Raw genomic sequence first — 18,309 nt, 5'->3', positions numbered from 1 at the left:
TTCGAAAGACAACAGATATAACATTGCACAATTCAATGGGGAAGGATTTTCGAATTGGGCTTTTAGAATGAAAAGTATGCTAAATGAGGCAAATTGCCTGGGCGCTGTGATTGACGAAAATTTCTCCAAGAAAGCCGAAAATAAGAGCCTCGAAGCAAGGGCACAGGCTCTAATAATTAGCGCAGTGGCTGATAGTCATCTTCAATATGTACGCCAAGAAAGTGCATTTAAAATGTACAAAAACTTAGAGGAAAACTTCAAAGAAAAAAGTACAAGAGGAAAATTGTTTTTGAGAAGACAGCTGAACGAAATAAAGTATCTAGAGAGCAAACCACTGAAAGAACATTTTACCAAAATTCAAGAAATCTGCACTCAGTTGGAGGAGGCAGAATCAGTTTTGTCAGACGAGGAAAAAATTAACTACATACTTTTATCTATGCCAAAAAGCTACGAGGGCGTAGTCACCGCATTAGAGACAATGGGAGACCTGAAACTGAGCACAGTCATGGAAAGACTTCTCGCAGAGGAAGAAAAGAAGAAAAAGTTTAATGAAAACAACAAAGAGACGAGCTCGAGTGCCTTCAATTGTTACAACTGTGGGAAGCCAGGCCATAAGAAATACCAGTGCAGAGGTCGAGGACAAGGAAACAATTATTCTACAGGGCGAAATTATACTACTGGATCGGGACAAACATATAGAGGAGGAAATAACAATTCAGGAAGAGGATTCTACAATACAGGACGAGGATACTATACTGGACAAGGATACAATACAGGACGAGGACAAGGATACAACAATACAGGACGAGGACAAGGATGGAGCCATGGCCGAGGGAGAAACTACCAGAGTCAAGAACGGAGAGAGGAGAGTAATTATACGGAAAATAATCCTAGTGCATTTGTGAGTGAAAATAATCAGTGTGAAGAAAGTGTGCAAAAATATAAGTGTGCAGAAAAGTATTGCGAACTACAATTTTGTGTGGACTCAGGGTGTTCAGATCATTTAGTTAACACAAGAGAACATTTTGTGGACTATATACAATTAACAAAACCACGTCTCATTGCTGCTGCCAAAAATGGTATTAATTTACAAGCAATAGGAATTGGCAACATAGAGGTAATTAGTAAGGTAGGCAACAGGCAATATAAATGCATAATTAAAAATGTTTACTATGTCCCTGACTTAAGAAAAAATTTATTGTCTGTATCAAAAATGGAAAATGCTGGTTTGACTGTCAGTTTTTCTCAAGGTAAAGTAAGAGTTTTTGAAAAAGATTACATACTAATGATTGGTAATAATTCTGGAACTTTGTACACAGTGAATGTTTTAGTAACTTCAGTAAAATCTTGTTATTTAATTAATAAACCTGATGTAAATCTTTATGAATTGTGGCACCGACGTTTTGGTCATTTGGGTTCAAGTAATTTAAATTTATTGGCGAAAAATTGCATGGTAAAAGGTTTATCGGACTTAAAAAATAAAACGACACAGAGTGATTTATGTGAATCTTGTTTATTGGGTAAAAGTACTAGACAGCCATTCAATCATAAAGGCTATAGAGCCAAGAAACCTTTAGAGTTAGTTCATACTGATGTATGTGGTCCAATTTCACCAACCACTTGGGATGACAAAAATTATTTTGTCACTTTTATTGATGACTTTACACATTTCACTATGGTATTTTTGATAAAACATAAATCTGAAGTTTTCAAAAAGTTTTTATATTATTATAACATGGTAACTAAACATTTTAATAGTAACATTTTAAAATTGAGAATGGATAATGGGCGCGAATACTTGTCTAATGAGTTTAGGGATTTTTGTAACAGAAATGGAATAGTCATGCAGCATACAGTACCTTATAATCCGGAGATGAATGGTGTGGCGGAGAGAATGAACAGAACCCTCATGGATAAAGCGAGAACAATATTGATAGATGCAGGAATGAAAAAAGAATTTTGGGGAGAAGCAGTATTATATTCTACGTACGTTACAAACAGGAGTCCAGTTGCAGGAAGAGATACTACACCTAGTGAATTATGGGAAGGAAGAAAACCTGATGTTTCGAATTTGAGAGTATTTGGATCCATTGCTTACAATCACGTTCCTAAAGAATTGAGGAAGAAATTGGATGACAAAGGCAAGAAAATGATAATGATTGGATATAATGTAGGAGGATACAAATTATTTGATGAAGAAAATAACATGGCAGTGACGGCAAGAAATGTGATATTTGATGAAAACCTAAAGAAACCGGAAAAGACAATTTTTATCCCTGACTATACAGAGTGTGAAAATGAAGAACAGAAACCAGACAGAACAGGAGGAGAAACTAGTATAGAGAATGAAGAAGAAAAGAACCAAACTTCTGAAAACAATGAAAATGAGCAAGAAAGTGAAGAACTGGAAAAGGAAGAACAAGAAAGACAAAAAAGGAAAAGACAGAAACCATTATGGCAGAAGGACTATGTTGCGGATTTTGACGAAGAAAGTGATGAAGCTCTATTTGCATTATTAAGCAGTCAACATGAAGATACACCGGTAAGATATGAGGACATTGAAGAGAGAGAGGACAAAAATGATTGGTTAAAAGCTGTAAAAGAGGAACTTAAAGTTTTAGAAGAAACGGAGACATTTGAAATCGTACCAGAACCGAAAGATAAGAAGATATTAGATGGAAAATGGGTATTTACAAAGAAAGAGACAGAAAGAGGTAAATTATGTAAAGCTAGATTAGTCATTAGAGGTTTCCAACAGGAAGAGAAATTTGAAGACATCTATTCACCGGTATTGAAACTACAAACGTTAAGGACATTGTTATCAGTAGCTGCTAAGAGGGATTATACTATACACAAAATGGACGTGAAAGGAGCCTTTTTGTATGGGAGGATTGACGAAGATGTATACCTAAAACCACCAAAAGGAATGAATGTTAAAGAAAATTGTGTACTCAAACTCAAGAGATCGTTATATGGACTGAAGAAATCACCTAAATATTGGTATGAAAAATTCAATGAGACTATTACTTCTTATGGTTTTAAACGCTCGGATAATGACTATTGTTTATATATTAAAGGGGAAACATACTTACTTTTATACGTAGACGATCTATTAATTCTTGGACAAAATATTAAAGATATCAATTCAGTAAAAGACTTTTTGAAAGCTCAATTTAAAATGAAAGATTTAGGGGATAATAATTTAACTTACTTGGGTATTTCTATAAGAAAGAGTTCTGAAGGAATTTTTATTGATCAGTCAAAGTATCTTAAAAGAATTTTAAAACTGTTTAATATGTCAGATTCTAAAGGCTGTAACACACCTATGGATCATAACTTTAAATTTGATGAAAACTTGGAAATTGACTTGTCTTATGAAAAACAATGTAGATCTCTCATAGGTTCTCTCATGTATGCAACTGTAGGATCAAGACCAGATTTAGCTACATCTGTCTATTATTTAAGTAGATTTCAATCAAAACCTAATGCCGAACTTTGGCGTGCTTTAAAGAGATTATTGAGATATGTTAAAAAGACAATTAACTTTGTATTACTTTATACTAAAAATGACTTAAGTGAACCACTTGTTGGATATGCAGATGCTGATTTTGCTAGAGATAATGATCGAAAGTCAACATCTGGATATTTATTTAAAGTTTATAACAATACTGTTGTATGGAAATCTAAAAAGCAAAGTAGTGTTGCACTTAGTACAACTGAAGCTGAGTATGTTAGTTTGTGTGAATCTGTAATGGAAGCTTGTTTCATGATTAAATTACTAAATGACCTAAATATAGATGTTCCAACTGTAACTATTTTTGAAGACAACCAGAGTACAATTAAATCGTTGAAAGGTTGTGATATAAAGCGATTAAAGCATATTGATGTAAAATTTAATTTTGTTAAACAAAAGGTTGAAGAAAATTTGATAAATATTGTTTATGTTAATTCTAAAAATCAGTTAGCTGATATCTTAACTAAGCCTTTAAGTAAAAATGTATTCTATAGTTTAATTGAAGGTTTGGGACTGTATGAATATGTAAATAAATGTTTATGTTGAGGAAGAGTGTTGAGTAATGACAACACTAAACATTTATTTATGGTTTAGAGTTTAAAAAGCTAGCTCAAAGTCTATGGTCACTCTCTGTGGAAAAATGGCCGACTGAAAAGTTTTGTTTTGATGTGCTCCGTTGTAATTTATATTTTGCATGTGTAAGATTGCAATAAACAAGCAAGTTGAAATAAATAATCATGGCGCTTTATTAATTAAACCCCATAACAACAATACATAATGTCTTTAGTGCTCTGTTGGCTCTGGAGGATAGCTAAGATAGAAAAAATACCCCATTCAAATGTGGAAAAAGGAGGTTTTTGGATTGGACAAAACATTCCAGCATTCAAGATTCTGTGGTTAATTAGAAAGACTCTCTTAGTCTGAAGGTTGGTAGGTACTGGATTTCCACAGTGTGTAAAACCTTTATTTTCCCAATGTACAAATCCTTTATTTGCAACTGTCAAAATGGAAGAACTCGTGTTCCTGCAGGGGGTCTTAATTGCCTGGATAATGATTACAGGTCTCTATTACTATTTTAATAGCCTAAAAATCCTTGATTCTAAAGGCAAATTATAATTGAGCCAATTGAGCCAAATCCAACGCTATCTCAAAAACTCTTCTACACACTTTTTAGCGCCATTTCTCAAATAATGTCATTCAAATGGCTTGGCTGTTACCGCCTCGTCTGTGACATCACAAGCCTCGTGACATTGGGTCTGTTATTTGTCAGTTTGCTCTCGGTGTTTGTCCACGGAATTCTACTGACCTATATGTGCTCAGCCAATTCACAAGTTCGGCCCAAGGATGTTTGGTGCACAATGTTTTCGCAGATAAACAAACTTATTAAGCTTCTCGAACACTATAATCTAGGCATCTTCAAGGCGACAGTGTACCATCCTAGACTGCATCTCACATAACATCATGGGTGATTGCTGTCAAATACCTGCTTTGTTTTGCATAAAAAGCAGTATCCAGAGAAAATCATATACAATAGACAATAAATATCCTTGGACATTTTACACTGCGCCTCTAGTTCCAAACTAAGCAAAGCTTGGGTAGGTACTAGACAACGGATATAAACATACTTAAATACTTTTTTTTAATACATACATATTATAGATAGTTACTACTACCAAAATACTATTGGTTAACTATGACAATCCTTAATAGTTTTAAGGACGTAAAGGCTGTCTTCTTAGAATCATTAACAAAGGCAGTAACATCAGAAGTTTCATGACTTATCATGGCATATGGTACGGAAGCATCTTTCTTATCAGTTACAAAATGCCCCAAACAAACTGAACTGCTGGACGTATTACTTTACGTAGGGATTTTCTCATCTAGCCGCTATTTTTAAGGTCGTCAGTCCATCGAGCAGGTAGGCATAAATTTTTAACATTCATACATCGAGAAATATGACTCCAACGGAACCGTTCCAAAGCTCGCAGAAGACCACGATGCATCGTGAACCAATTCGTTATCTTTCAATTTATAAGCAAGTAGCTTCATTATTATGAAATATGAAGGGCCGAGGTCACTGGGCCAGCTCGGTGATAGCTCTCGCAGTAGATTTATGGGAGAGTTTATCGGAGCTAGACGTGTGCAGCAGAAATTGCAGTTTAGATAAAAATGTGGGTAGAAGTCGTTTTGGTATGACATAATTCAGAAAGATGATACGGTTATTACACAATCTTGGACAAAATAGGACAAACGAAAGGTCCTGTTCTTTCTTTCTTTTGCGTCTTTTCTTATTTCATTTTTGGTCGGTCCTTCTCGTGGTGCCAAAACAGTCTGTTTTGGGTTGTCAAACGAAATGATTAGCTACTTGTAGAAAATGGGAGTGCCACCAACAACAAAATAGGAATAAGTACCTACATACTTCATTGTAGGCTACAAAAAAAAACAAATTAGAGAAACAAAGTCGGTCTTAGATGTGTCCCTATACCCTCCAGACATATCAGCTCTATAGAGAGTATGAAATTACAAATAGTCTTCAATACTGTGCTTCAATTAAGTATTTTAATAGCTCTATTTACAACGACTACAATTTAGTATTTCTAAAATTAAGCTCTGCTTACGAAACGCCGGCTGTTCAAAGGTTCGTAGTACTAACTTGGCAGACCACACCGACTTATCTTATCTTGTTCTTGTACTATTTCCAGAACGAGACGTCAATGGGCATTTGTGAATGATATTAGACGAACTTTTAGTAGGCGGTCATTGAGAAATTACGTTATATCAGATTCAACAAAATTTTACTCAGAGATCTCTCGAAGGCCTTCTAACGCGATGGACCGATGAATTGATAAAGTTTGCGGGAAGCATCTGGATGCGGACAGCGCAGGACCGGTTGTTGTGGAAATCCTTGGGGAAGGAAGGTCTGTAACGCCTCCTGGGACTGCGGGTGTCTATGGGCGACGGTAATCAAACAGTTTTATCTTTTTATTAGTATTCTTTTCATTAGTATTCTTAATAAACGTAGTCTTATCATCCATACCGATTTCCCGCCTTTTGTATTTATCTGTGCACTAATATTACTATTTATGTATGTTTATCTAGACAATTTTATGCAGCTTTGTATTTTATTTATTTTACCAATGGTCCGTGACCCTCACTCGGCATGGGGCACACTGAAAACCAGCGCCGTGGCCTTCGTCACCGTGGGCCACGGCATATGCTGAGTGGGGTCCCGTTGCAGTGGGCATCTTGTTGGTGGATGGGTGGCACTGCTCAGTTTACTCTTATTTTTATTTTTTCTTCTTCCATTATTATGTGCCACTGTCATGTCTATGTAATTGCCTGTATTTGTGTGATGTCCATTGTAATAAATGTATCTTTCTTTCTTTCTTTCTTTATAATCACTTACCATCAAGTGATCCGACTGCTCGTTTGCCTCTTGTCACATAAAAAAAAAGGTCTTTGTACTTGTAATGAAGAGGAAATAGATGTATGTAGAGCCTTTAAATTAGGCATTATTTTTTTCAGGCAATAGCAGCTTACTGCTGGGCTAGACGTAAATCTCCTCGAAGGAACACCAAAATCATTAACCCTTGGTAGATGTCATGCCTAGCAGTTGACTGTCATAGACTGAAAATAATGATGATGAAGAAGAATTCGTTCGGACCCAAACTTTATAACCAGAACCTTCAAAAACAACCTTCATACAGAAATTAATCCCTTAAATCCCTAAACTCCTAAAGCTCCACTACGACAATATTTGCTCTACAAACAATCTTCCTATCCTATCGAAGCGTGGGCGAACACTCGCGAATCGAGATAGCTTATCGATTTACCTTCGCTTTGTCGATCAATTCGCTGTTACTGCCGTCAGATTCATTTGCTGTTTTGATTGTTAGTGAGTGTGCAGTTTAATGCATTTTCTATTTAAAGAAAGTAACAAGTGTGAGGTAGAATTTTTCAAGATCATGTTTGAAACCATGAGGCCTATGTTCAGCAGTGGACGTCCTATGGCTGAAATGATGATGATGATGATGATGATGTTTGAAACTACAACCCGGTCGAGGTAACTGCGCAACTGGCGGCCGTGACGTCACATTGACGCTCAGATGTGCGGGTGAGTGCGAGGGAGAGTCGCATTCCAGATAGATGCGCATCTAACTTGAGTTCTTTTAGATAAAAGGCATTTGACGTATCTAGTTATTTTTCTGGGGTGGGGACTTTTTATCCATTCTGGGGTGGGCACGGTGGAAAAAGTAACATGGCGTTCCATCTCGTTCGATAGTACGGAACCGCGTCTTTCCATTCTATACATAGCCAGAACGCAAGGGTGTGAAACTAATCGAGTATAGTTTGGATGTGACTTTTTTTACTAAGCTCCTCCAAACTATACACGACTAGTACGCATACGCTGCGTACTGCTCGCGTATAGTTTGTAGTGACTGAGGTCAATTATCTTACTCCAAAATATACATCGTCAGTACGCATACGGACTAATCATGTATGTATTGTAATAAGTTCGCGATTACAATAATAATAATAATAAATTTTTATTTCAGAAAAAATATTTTCCATAGTGGGTTAGTAGTTACAGATGTACTTATAAGCTAGTGTTAGTAATTAAAACAAAGAGAATGGATAAAGAAAACCTAACCTACTTTACATTTACAATGTATACGCGAGTACTTAGTTGCATGCTCGTCATTTTGACTTATTTACCTCTCTTTCTATTAATATTAATTCATAACTGCGTGTCTACTTTAAACATTGAATCAATTTCGACACGTGCCATTGTTTTGATAAAGAGTTTTTTGGTGTTTCATATTCTGCCATAGAAAAGATATTTGTTTTGGGGCTGAATAACTCTTAAATTAAGAATTATGTATGTCAAAATGATTTTTGTTCTTGAGATAAAAGCTTATAAATAAAAATAAATATCCCTGGACATTTTACACTGCACTTCTAGTCCCAAACTAAGCAAAGCTATGGGCACTAGATAACGGATATAAACATACATAAATACTTTTTTGTAAATACATACTTATTATACATAGAAGACACCCAGTCCAATACAAACAAATATGTTCATGCACACAAATTAATGTTTGTACTGTGCGGGAATCGAACCCGCTACCTCCGGAACAGTTATCCGTTTCGAACCACTACACCAAACGGTCGATAATTTTAGTTAATAATGCACGTTTAACTTTCTTCATTCACTCTCACTAATAAAAAAAATTGAAATCTACCTAATCAATTTAATTTCAGAAACCACTTACATTAGTGTTATAAATCTAGATTTATTATAATAATAACAATGTAGATTCAGTAAAATAATAATATTTTATGTAATAATTAATGAATTTAAAAATGGCATCACCGTACGTGATCTACATTAGGTAGTTCTTATTTCTAATCTCGAGGACAAAGCAAGATATAATATCTAATAAATGTAATAATTTTAAATATATTAATTCCATATTTTATTAAATCAAATCAACTAAACACACTCTAGTCAACTGTAAGTGGTGTAGTATAGTTTGAAGCGAAGACGGAATCCATCCACGATACAAACTATACACGATCAGTACGCAAAATTCGTGTATAGTTTGTAGTGACCGATTTACAAAGAGACACTCCAAAATATACACGAGCAGTTTCCTATGGGTGCGTTCTGGCCATGTATAGAACGGAAAGACGCTACGGAACCTTTGTATGCAATCGCGACTCACACTTGCCCAGTTTTTACTCACATTTTTCGTTCAACAAACAGACAGACTCATTCCTGTATTGGCATACCGTAATCGAAAATAAATTGTAAAGCAGTTAACATACTGTTACAAGAAAGTAGATTGCGGGTAGACACAAAAACTCGTTCGTTCCCTTTTAATCAATCACCGATCAATCATTCAATAATACCTCCAATTTGTTTGTCCCTTTCTTGCTTGTCAACTTTTTATTGGAGTGAACGGGATGACTCTATAAATGGCACTGGCCTCAAAAGCTGATGCATTTAAAAAGAAGAACAGGCGAGTGCAAGCAAAAAAAGACTGAATGCCGTAAGATATACAGTGCATTTTTTATTGCACTGAGGTGACACAATAATTTTGTGCACTTTAAATCAACTTGGATCAATTAATTTTGGACCGTATACCGATGTTATTGGTTCTTTATTTATTTGAGGCGACTTGACAGTTTCCGTGAGTCCTAACATCATTTCTTAGGCTGGGTTGCATCATCTTAATTTATTTTTAACAAACGTCAAAACTTTGTCAAACTCCATACAAAAAACACCGGTTATGGTTATAGTTACAGTTAAATTAAGATGGTGCTACTCGGCCTAAGTATTTATTTTGTCCTTTTCTCGACTTTGTATAGGAGTGAACGGGATATCAAATTGAACTGGCCTCAATAAAAGACCGGGACCGGTTCTGAAACGTCATTTGCTCATTCAACGTTAACTCTACTTAGTGAACGAGTCAATATTCCGTAATTATGATTGGATGTTTTTATGGACAATTTTCTGAATGAGTCACACTGTTTACTGGCTTATGTCCCAATGAATTGTAAATGAATGGTAAGTACTGGGTTCGATTTCCGATCGGATCACTTAGAAAACTTATTAACTGATTCGGACAGGTGGGATGAATATTCAATTTGGAAGGCTTATTCATGCATTCCTTCGTAATAAAAATTCATAGTATGTAACATACAAAAACATGCCTAAAGCAACGGTAATAAATAACGGTACACGTCGAAAATGCCAAAAATTTAACAAGCCGATCGCTGTGCCCCTTTACAGAAGTCGGACGAAGACGGAATAATTATGTGACAAAAAGTGTCCCCGAATAAAGACTACTTTTTAGGCTAGGACTTCTTTTTGGTTTCCTTTGCCTTGATTCAATAAAAAAAAACAGACTTCCCAAAAAGTTGACGTAACTGGCTGTAATTGGCGTAATACCTTTGCCTTTTAAAAAGAAAGAATCGAGCCAAAAAAAGAACAAACTAGGTAGGTATTTACATTTATTTATAGCCTGACCAGGAACATAAAAACCCTGGCATAGAGGCGCGTCAATTGCATTTGATAGTGCAACACTGAGTACAGTCGTACCTGTGTTAAATTAATAGGCTAACTTTATGTATCAGGATTCAGGATTACGGGCTAATTTGATATTTTCATAAATTAACGAAAAAATATTATTATAGGTAACCTGGTTTAAATAAATTAAATGAAACCATCAATCGAGATAGTATTATTTATTTTATTATTCATCAATAATCAAATTCAGAACTTGAATATTCAACTGCAATGTCTGTTCATGAACGCTTCAAACTCGGTACTTCTTTCCCAATTCCATAAAATTCAACACTTAGAAAGTGACAAAAAACATTAAAATAGGTATTTGAAACAAACCACAGCTAATTTTCATAGTGGACTGTACTATACGATAAACATGTCAGTCAATTTGACAACCTTTGTCGGAAACATTATTCAATGAAATATTGTCCGAACCCTTAGTATTTCTCTTCGATAAATACTTTAACACATTGTGAACCACTTTTCTTTCACGACTATAAAAAGATTTTAGCAATTTAATTCACAAAATCAATTGCGCACATTTAAAATAAAGTTTGTTTACACTTTGACAGCAATAGACTGACATGCAAGGTGACATGTCAATGAAGTTTTCAGTTACTGTTGCCATTAAAAGAAATTAGTACCATTAGTTTTCCGCAACATGGCGAGGGTTTTTATGTTCCTGGTCAGGCTATACATACAAAGTTCTTGAATTCAAAAATGGAACGCTTGTCGGCCAGAGACAAATTGGCGGGAGCTTGACCGGTTCTCGATTGTTTTGTTGTTTCCTTTCTCGAATAAATTGCGAGTTTAATCGGTCGATTAAAATTTCTCACTCGAGAAAATTGCGAACTAATTGTTCGTATGTGGTATGGGTAATTTTAAGAGTATGGTTCCTTTACATGGTAAAAAAATATTTTAAATGACATTATTTTCATATTTTGTGAGTGGATTTACGCCCGTATTCACAAACATTAATATGAGGTCTCACAGTGCGCGTGACATGAGCCACATGAGCTCCCCTGGCTTACCTGGAAGTCTTTAAATAGACTTCGGACGCAGGTTGGCCGTAGTAAGGACAATCTGGCCAGGTGGGGATTCTTGGATGGCTTGAACATGGAGTGCAGGTGCGGTTTTGTTCCCCAGTCGATGAGGCACCTGATGTCATGCCCTGAGTGCCCAAGCAACTGCACTCAGGAGGATTTGATGAGTGCTACTGACAACGCCACTCTTGTGGCGGAGTTTTGGGCTGACACTGTGTAGGTTTGTTGTCGACACGAAAAGAAGAAGAAGTGCGCGTGGACGCACAGGGTGACACACGACAATCACAGAGCTCTATTCAACTCTGTGCGTTCGATATGCTGCTTTACTTAAGCAAGCATCGTTTGTGAATACGGGTGTAAGACTCTATCAAATGATTTGTGTAGTAATTCTTAGTTTAGATTATTACCTAGTATTTTTTGGCTTTTTGGTTTACCTATGACGAAATAGCGAGTCAATGACTGAATACAATAGCTTGTATCCATTAGAGTAATAATTTAGTATTCTGCAATTCTAAAATGAACAAATATTTATATTTTCTGAAGGATCAAGTTCGAGAAATATTATAAAACTAGCTGTGCCCCGCGGTGTTACCTGCGGTAAAACGTACCCTAATGTGTTAGTCCAGGGTGTCAGCTTACTTCATACCTAATTTTATATTTACAGCCGTTTAGACGTGAAGTAACAAACACACTCACAAACTTTCGCCTTTAGAATATTAGTGTGATTCAATTTCATTTACATTATCATCTCTTCTAGTAGAATCTTTAGAAATAATATACAGCCCCATATAAATAATAATATTTTATGACTTTTTCAAGCATTGGCATTGCTCTAACATAGGCTTTTTCAAGCCAAGTTGTAAAGTTCGCATTATGTCACTTGTACACGAGCATTGCACTTGATAATACTAATATGAAACGTGTCTCCGATAAACAATCTGTCCGTCTGGTTGTCTCTGACACAGCTGACACCCACAGTATCTATCGACGTCAGCCACAATAACTTTCCGCATTGCGATGTACCTAGGAAGTTCATGGATGCATACCACGATAATGGTATCAATAATGCGCATTTTATACTATATTTATTTTTATAGCAATGGATATTACTATCGCATTTATAATAGCATGTGGTACCCAAGTATAGTTCGTTTCATCCACGAAGACGCGCCCCACCATTCTTCCGCTAATGTTTTAGTGTTATCGGGACACGCTAAATTATCCATGAGTGCACACGCACACTACAATAATGCCGCTCGGATTGCTCGGATCAAACTCCCCGCACCCCGCGCTTCCCTCGACCAAAAATTGGTGGGGCGCGTCTTCGTGGATGAAACGATCTATAAAATGCCTCAACGCTCTGCCAAGAGCGAAACGAATAAGAAGATTTTATCACCCAAAAAAAAGCTCATGAATATCTTCAAGTAATAACAATTCATTCTGAATCAAATCACAATCGATCATCACCTCTAAAAAACCTTATTACCTCCCCTAAATAATCCATTTAGCAGAATCAAAACCCCGTGGGATATTACATTGGCAACACTGAGACCCATTACTTAAATACTCTGCAAATAAGGGACAAAAAATGGCAACATGAGAACTAAAAAGGTGTGAATATAAAAGGGTGATATGAATAAGTACGACTCATCTGCTAAATAGCTTGATTATAATGACAAAGAACGGGGTGAAAGAATGATGTAGGTATGTAAAAAATTGTCTGTGGTAATGTGATGCCAAGGTCTCCTACCTGCCCGACTTCCGAAATTATACAATAGACAACAAACAACTTTTGACTTTTTTTCGCGTCGAACGACTGCAAACGACTACAAAATCTATCTAATTAAGCTAACGTGAAGAAATTGAGGTACATTTTAATTCCTAAACTGCCTTCTGACTGAAAAAATACGAGCTCTATCTACGAGTTATGTATCAGTAATCTACATCATAACTGAAAGAAAACTAGAACTGTCATTTTTACATCGCTGTGATACTTTTTAACTAGATTTTAGAATTTTGTTATTTGTTTTGTCAGCAGTGGACGTTTTTCAGTTGAAAACTACTGAAAGAAGGTACAGTCAGCGTCAATTAGTTCGTAACCTCCAAAGTGACCAAAAAGTTGACAACACAACCTTATTCCAATGAGGGCTTATCGTTTTAGCGCTCACCAGTTAGCGCCACTGTAGAGTAAGGTCTTGTCACTTGCTAGTAGCGAAGACAGTGGCGCCAACTTGTGAGCGCTAAAGTGGTAGGAAGACTTATCTTATTTGCACTCATCAAGATGGCGCCACTGTACAGGACCTTATCCTGTCAATCGCCAGGGGTGCCAACTGTTAAGTATAAAAACGATAGCCCTCATTGTAACAAAGACGTGTCAAACTTTTGGTGTCACCAGTGTCACGAACTATTTGACGCTGGCTATATTTGACATGACTCTATGAAGACTCTGTTAAGACTACAATGTCTAAAAAATACTAAGGCTAAGTTACACCACCTAACTTTAACGGTGACTATGACGATAACCGGTGTTTTTGTATGGAGTTTGACAGATTTTTGACGTTTGTCAAAGTTAAAGTAAGATGGTGCAACCCAGCCTAAACCACGACACTAACTATGGGAATTACACAGGCACGTTAGAGATAGTGCCTCCCTACCAAGATATTTTTGCTTCGCCGAGTTCAGTGTATCAGTCCGATAACATAGATAGTATCGATAAAAGATATAACGAAAGATAACCTACATATTCTTTGCATATTTACTTTTCATGTAAAATGTTTTGAAATCTTTCATTTTTCTGCCGTTAAAAAACACCGGGCTAGTGAAATGCTACGATAAAATCAATTTAAAAAATGTTATTGCTTGACTCGTGGCAAATAAAGATTTTTTATTGGTAAAAACGTGGTACACTAAAAATCATTCATTAGAACATACCTACGACGCCTAAATGAAAAACTAAACACTAAAAATGTGTTTTAAATGGGCTAATAATTATCTTGTTTTCATTAGATGAAAGATAATAAGTTGCAGCAAAAATGTATAATTCTATTTTTTCAGAGCAGCGACAATTTTATTGCCACATCTTGCGTAAAAATTTTCAAAAATACAACACATTTTCAAAATTATTTAGCGTAGCCCGAGGGACTATAATTTGTGAAATTATTTTGAAGTCTATTTTTTAAGGAAAAAATGCGTAGTTTTGAAAGTTTGCTCACCAGAAATGTTTAAGACAATCAAACAAGCATTTCTTCGAATTGTTTTCCATAGATAAGGTATTATGTAAGTATGTCTACAGCTGTGTAGTCTGTAACATTGGATTCTAGAGAATCTTTACGAAAAATATTATCACAAGTGTTAATAAGATAGTGTTATCACACACTTGTGAAGGTGGACTGCAAGTTAATGGTCCGATGAATGAATTTCTTGTTTTATGATAGTGTGTACACACTATCATAAGTACTTCCACTTCTAAAAATAACAACATAGTCTAGGTACAGTACTATGTTTCATAATTAAAACAAAAACCGAAATTTATATCAAAATTAACTCAAAAGATAAATAGATAGATATGTAATAAACGAAAAAGAAAAAACATACAAAATACGGCACCATTTAGGCGGTCATAGAAGATTTATCGGTAAGGGAAAGAGATGAAAACAGAGAGCTAGCTCTATTTTTTTTTATTTATGAGTGTTCGTGAATTCTTCAAAAGAAAGAGGGAAGTAGGAAATCCTGAATTTTTCGGTCTTACTGGACAACTTACAGAGGTCAATTCACATTCGAGAATGTAGGTATATTATCAAGATAAGCTCAATGATAGTAACTTTATTAAATTATGTATTTTAGAACAAACTACCTAGTAGAGTCTGACATGTTTTCCTTTTAATAAATACAATTTTAATCTGACGTCATCATCATCATCCAACTATTGATGTCATCTTCTGTCCTGCAGGAAAAATGCATGACGTCATTTTTACATTCCTAAATTTAACACCTAAACCATTGTACCTATTCTTTGCAAATTTACAAATACTTTGACTTGAAAAAAAAAGTTCAGAAAGATAAAAAAAATAAGTACATTTTTTGTAATTCACATTTAAATTACAATTACATAGTTAGGTACCTACTTTTATTTTTTTAACCAAGTACTTTTGTATTTTTATTTTTCCTTTTTATTTTGTACATGACTTATTATTTGTATCAAATTAATAGGTTGTTATATTGGATTACATAAAGATTATAATTTCATTGAATGTCACGGTCAAACTATTATATCGGATAAGTTTGTACGTAACTCATTTGCAAATATGATTATGATCATGCAAAAGATTATCATAATACTTCGTTAAAGTAATACCAAGATTATTACATTATAAAAGAATACATTGTTATAATGCGAATTGTAGATTTTTTGCTTGTTTAGACTTTTATGACTCTATTAAGATTTTTTACAGTGTAATCACATTTTACGGAATCATACTTATTATTATTAATTTAAGTAATTCGAGATTATAATAATGTTTCAATGGTTTATATTATCAGAATAAATAATTAAGGCGATACATAGGTATTTTTTATACGTTGGAGAGACACAATTTTGCGATTTTATCACTAGGAAGCGATATCTTCCAGATTTCTCTGAGAGAGAGCATGGAAAGGACAGTCAATTGAAATAAAAAAAAACATTCCACTACATTTACATTGAGAATCTTAAAAAAGACTCTACATTTAGGAAAATAATAAATGAAGCGTAATAACATGTACTACCTACATATTTTTCTGAAAATTTTCCTACCTCTATCCACCTAGTCATTGGATGTTTTCTCGAATTACAATAGAAAATACGTCGTCTCTACGTTTCAGGGTCAAAAGTACATTCACACATTCAAGGTTAAAATATGCACATATTTTTAACAATTCGTACAAAACTAATTTTTAGTTTTTAAGATAGTTACTGTCGGCATTTTTATTTTCTCGGTAAGTTTTGACTAAAAAGTTGGTAACTTTATGTCTGGCCGGAAAGAATTTATGTAAATTTCCACCGAAAAGGTGACACGCGCATTTAATTAACAACATAGCGGTAACTGCAAGTTACAAATATTATCCACACGTTTTCGCGCGGTAAATTCACCCAAGCCAACGCTGACACTAACTAAATGGGTACTCCAAAGTTATTTTCGCTGAACATAAAATATCTCAGACACAAAACGCATAAAACGATACTTGAGCCATAAATATAAATAACCATCCACAAAATGCACAGATATAAAAAACACTCCACAACACTAAAACTTTTTGAATTAAAATTTTCTACTTTTTAATCACTAAAAAATTACGTCAAAACAAAAACACTGGCTGAAAAACGGAACGCATTCGGATTTTCATTTAAAAAAGTAAGTTTCGAATTTAGAACGTACCGAGCGATCGGCGCGCAGCTGTCTCTACGCGTTCGCAAACTGAACTGAGGGAAGCGGCTTCGAGCGTTATTTTCCGATTCGGTTTTCAAACGTGCACGCACACAACGTAATCTCGCTGTCAGGAGAGCGTCTAATACGCGGTGTGGTGGTGTGCGTTTCCCGAAATAGTGGTGAAAGCTGTCGATAAAATTGAAAAGGCTCTGTATGTCGATGAAGTTGCTTGCGTTAAAGACAAGCAGACCCTAGGTAGAGCAAGGTATACCTTTGATGAAAACAGTAAAGTTCTTGTTTTGTATAAAATATAGTTCCTATGGAAATATCACCGATAAAATTTTATGACATTTAAAAGTTATTGTGGCGTAATTTCTTAATTAGGTAGTGGTTGGGCCTATGTCCCTTATCTTCCTTTTCTTCGGTGGCTCCAACTCTCAAAATTATCTAGCTGCATGAGATGGTTTCCCACAAATCTGTTTATCGGATTCGGGGCCAGCACCTTCGCAGGAGTAAAAAAAAATTGAGAAGAAAAAACTCGTTGTCTTGGAACGTCTGTCAAATGTGAAAAGTCCGCTGAATATATTGAAATAAAAAACCGCAAGTAAACCGCAAGAAATATCGACGAGTCGACCCTCGAAGCCCAGGTCTCCGTCTCGTGATCCGCAGGTTGGTGGTTTCCGTTTTATGCAGCTGTATTTTTGAGTTGTTTGGAGTCACCAGCCGACCCCCGCATCATCTTTCTTTTCCGCAATTTATTCCTGGTGTGGCTATTTACACGCCACATCAGGTAGGTTAACATTGCACATAAATATACGGTTTTTCGAACTAAGTAAAATTATGAGGATTCTATTTGAAAACAAGATTATTATAGAAAAAGAAAGATGAATTAGCCAAGCAGGGAAGCGCTGGACGCAGGCCGCTACCAATCGATCAACATGGAAAGCATTGGGGGAGGCCTTTGTTCAGCAGTGGACGTCCTATGGCTGAAATGATGAAATGTGTTTTATTTAACCGTGTTATTATAACCATGATTAGTCATGATTAACTTTTCTTTACTCACAAATCCTGAAAAATACATAACTACAATATTATTTGTAATCTCACTGTAAAGTATAAAATATTTACCAATGAAATTAAGCTTAATTTGAAGAGGCGACACCAAATTCAAAATTGTAAAATAGTGACTATTCATCACCTTCTTAATATGTAGTTGATTAAATTATCGATATCGATATCAATTGAAAACATCGCACAACTCCCAACACTTTT

At 35.4% G+C, this 18,309-nt stretch overlaps 1 protein-coding gene across 2 annotated transcripts in view; it reads right to left on the bottom strand.

Moving 5' to 3' along the window:
* LOC135084566 (lachesin-like) overlaps positions 1-17,134 on the bottom strand; it is a 215,225-nt gene extending 198,091 nt beyond the window's left edge. For both annotated transcript variants that reach the window (XM_063979328.1, XM_063979330.1), the window contains exon 1: positions 17,047-17,134. The gene's annotated coding sequence lies outside the window, so the exon portion shown is untranslated. The remainder of the gene's footprint in view (positions 1-17,046) is intronic.
* Positions 17,135-18,309: the final 1,175 nt, after the last annotated feature.

Source organism: Ostrinia nubilalis, chromosome 26 (assembly GCF_963855985.1).
Source record: "Ostrinia nubilalis chromosome 26, ilOstNubi1.1, whole genome shotgun sequence".
NCBI lineage: Eukaryota > Metazoa > Arthropoda > Insecta > Lepidoptera > Crambidae > Ostrinia > Ostrinia nubilalis.
The sequence above is the reverse complement of the archived record's forward strand: the minus strand, read 5'-3'. Positions and strand labels throughout refer to the sequence as shown.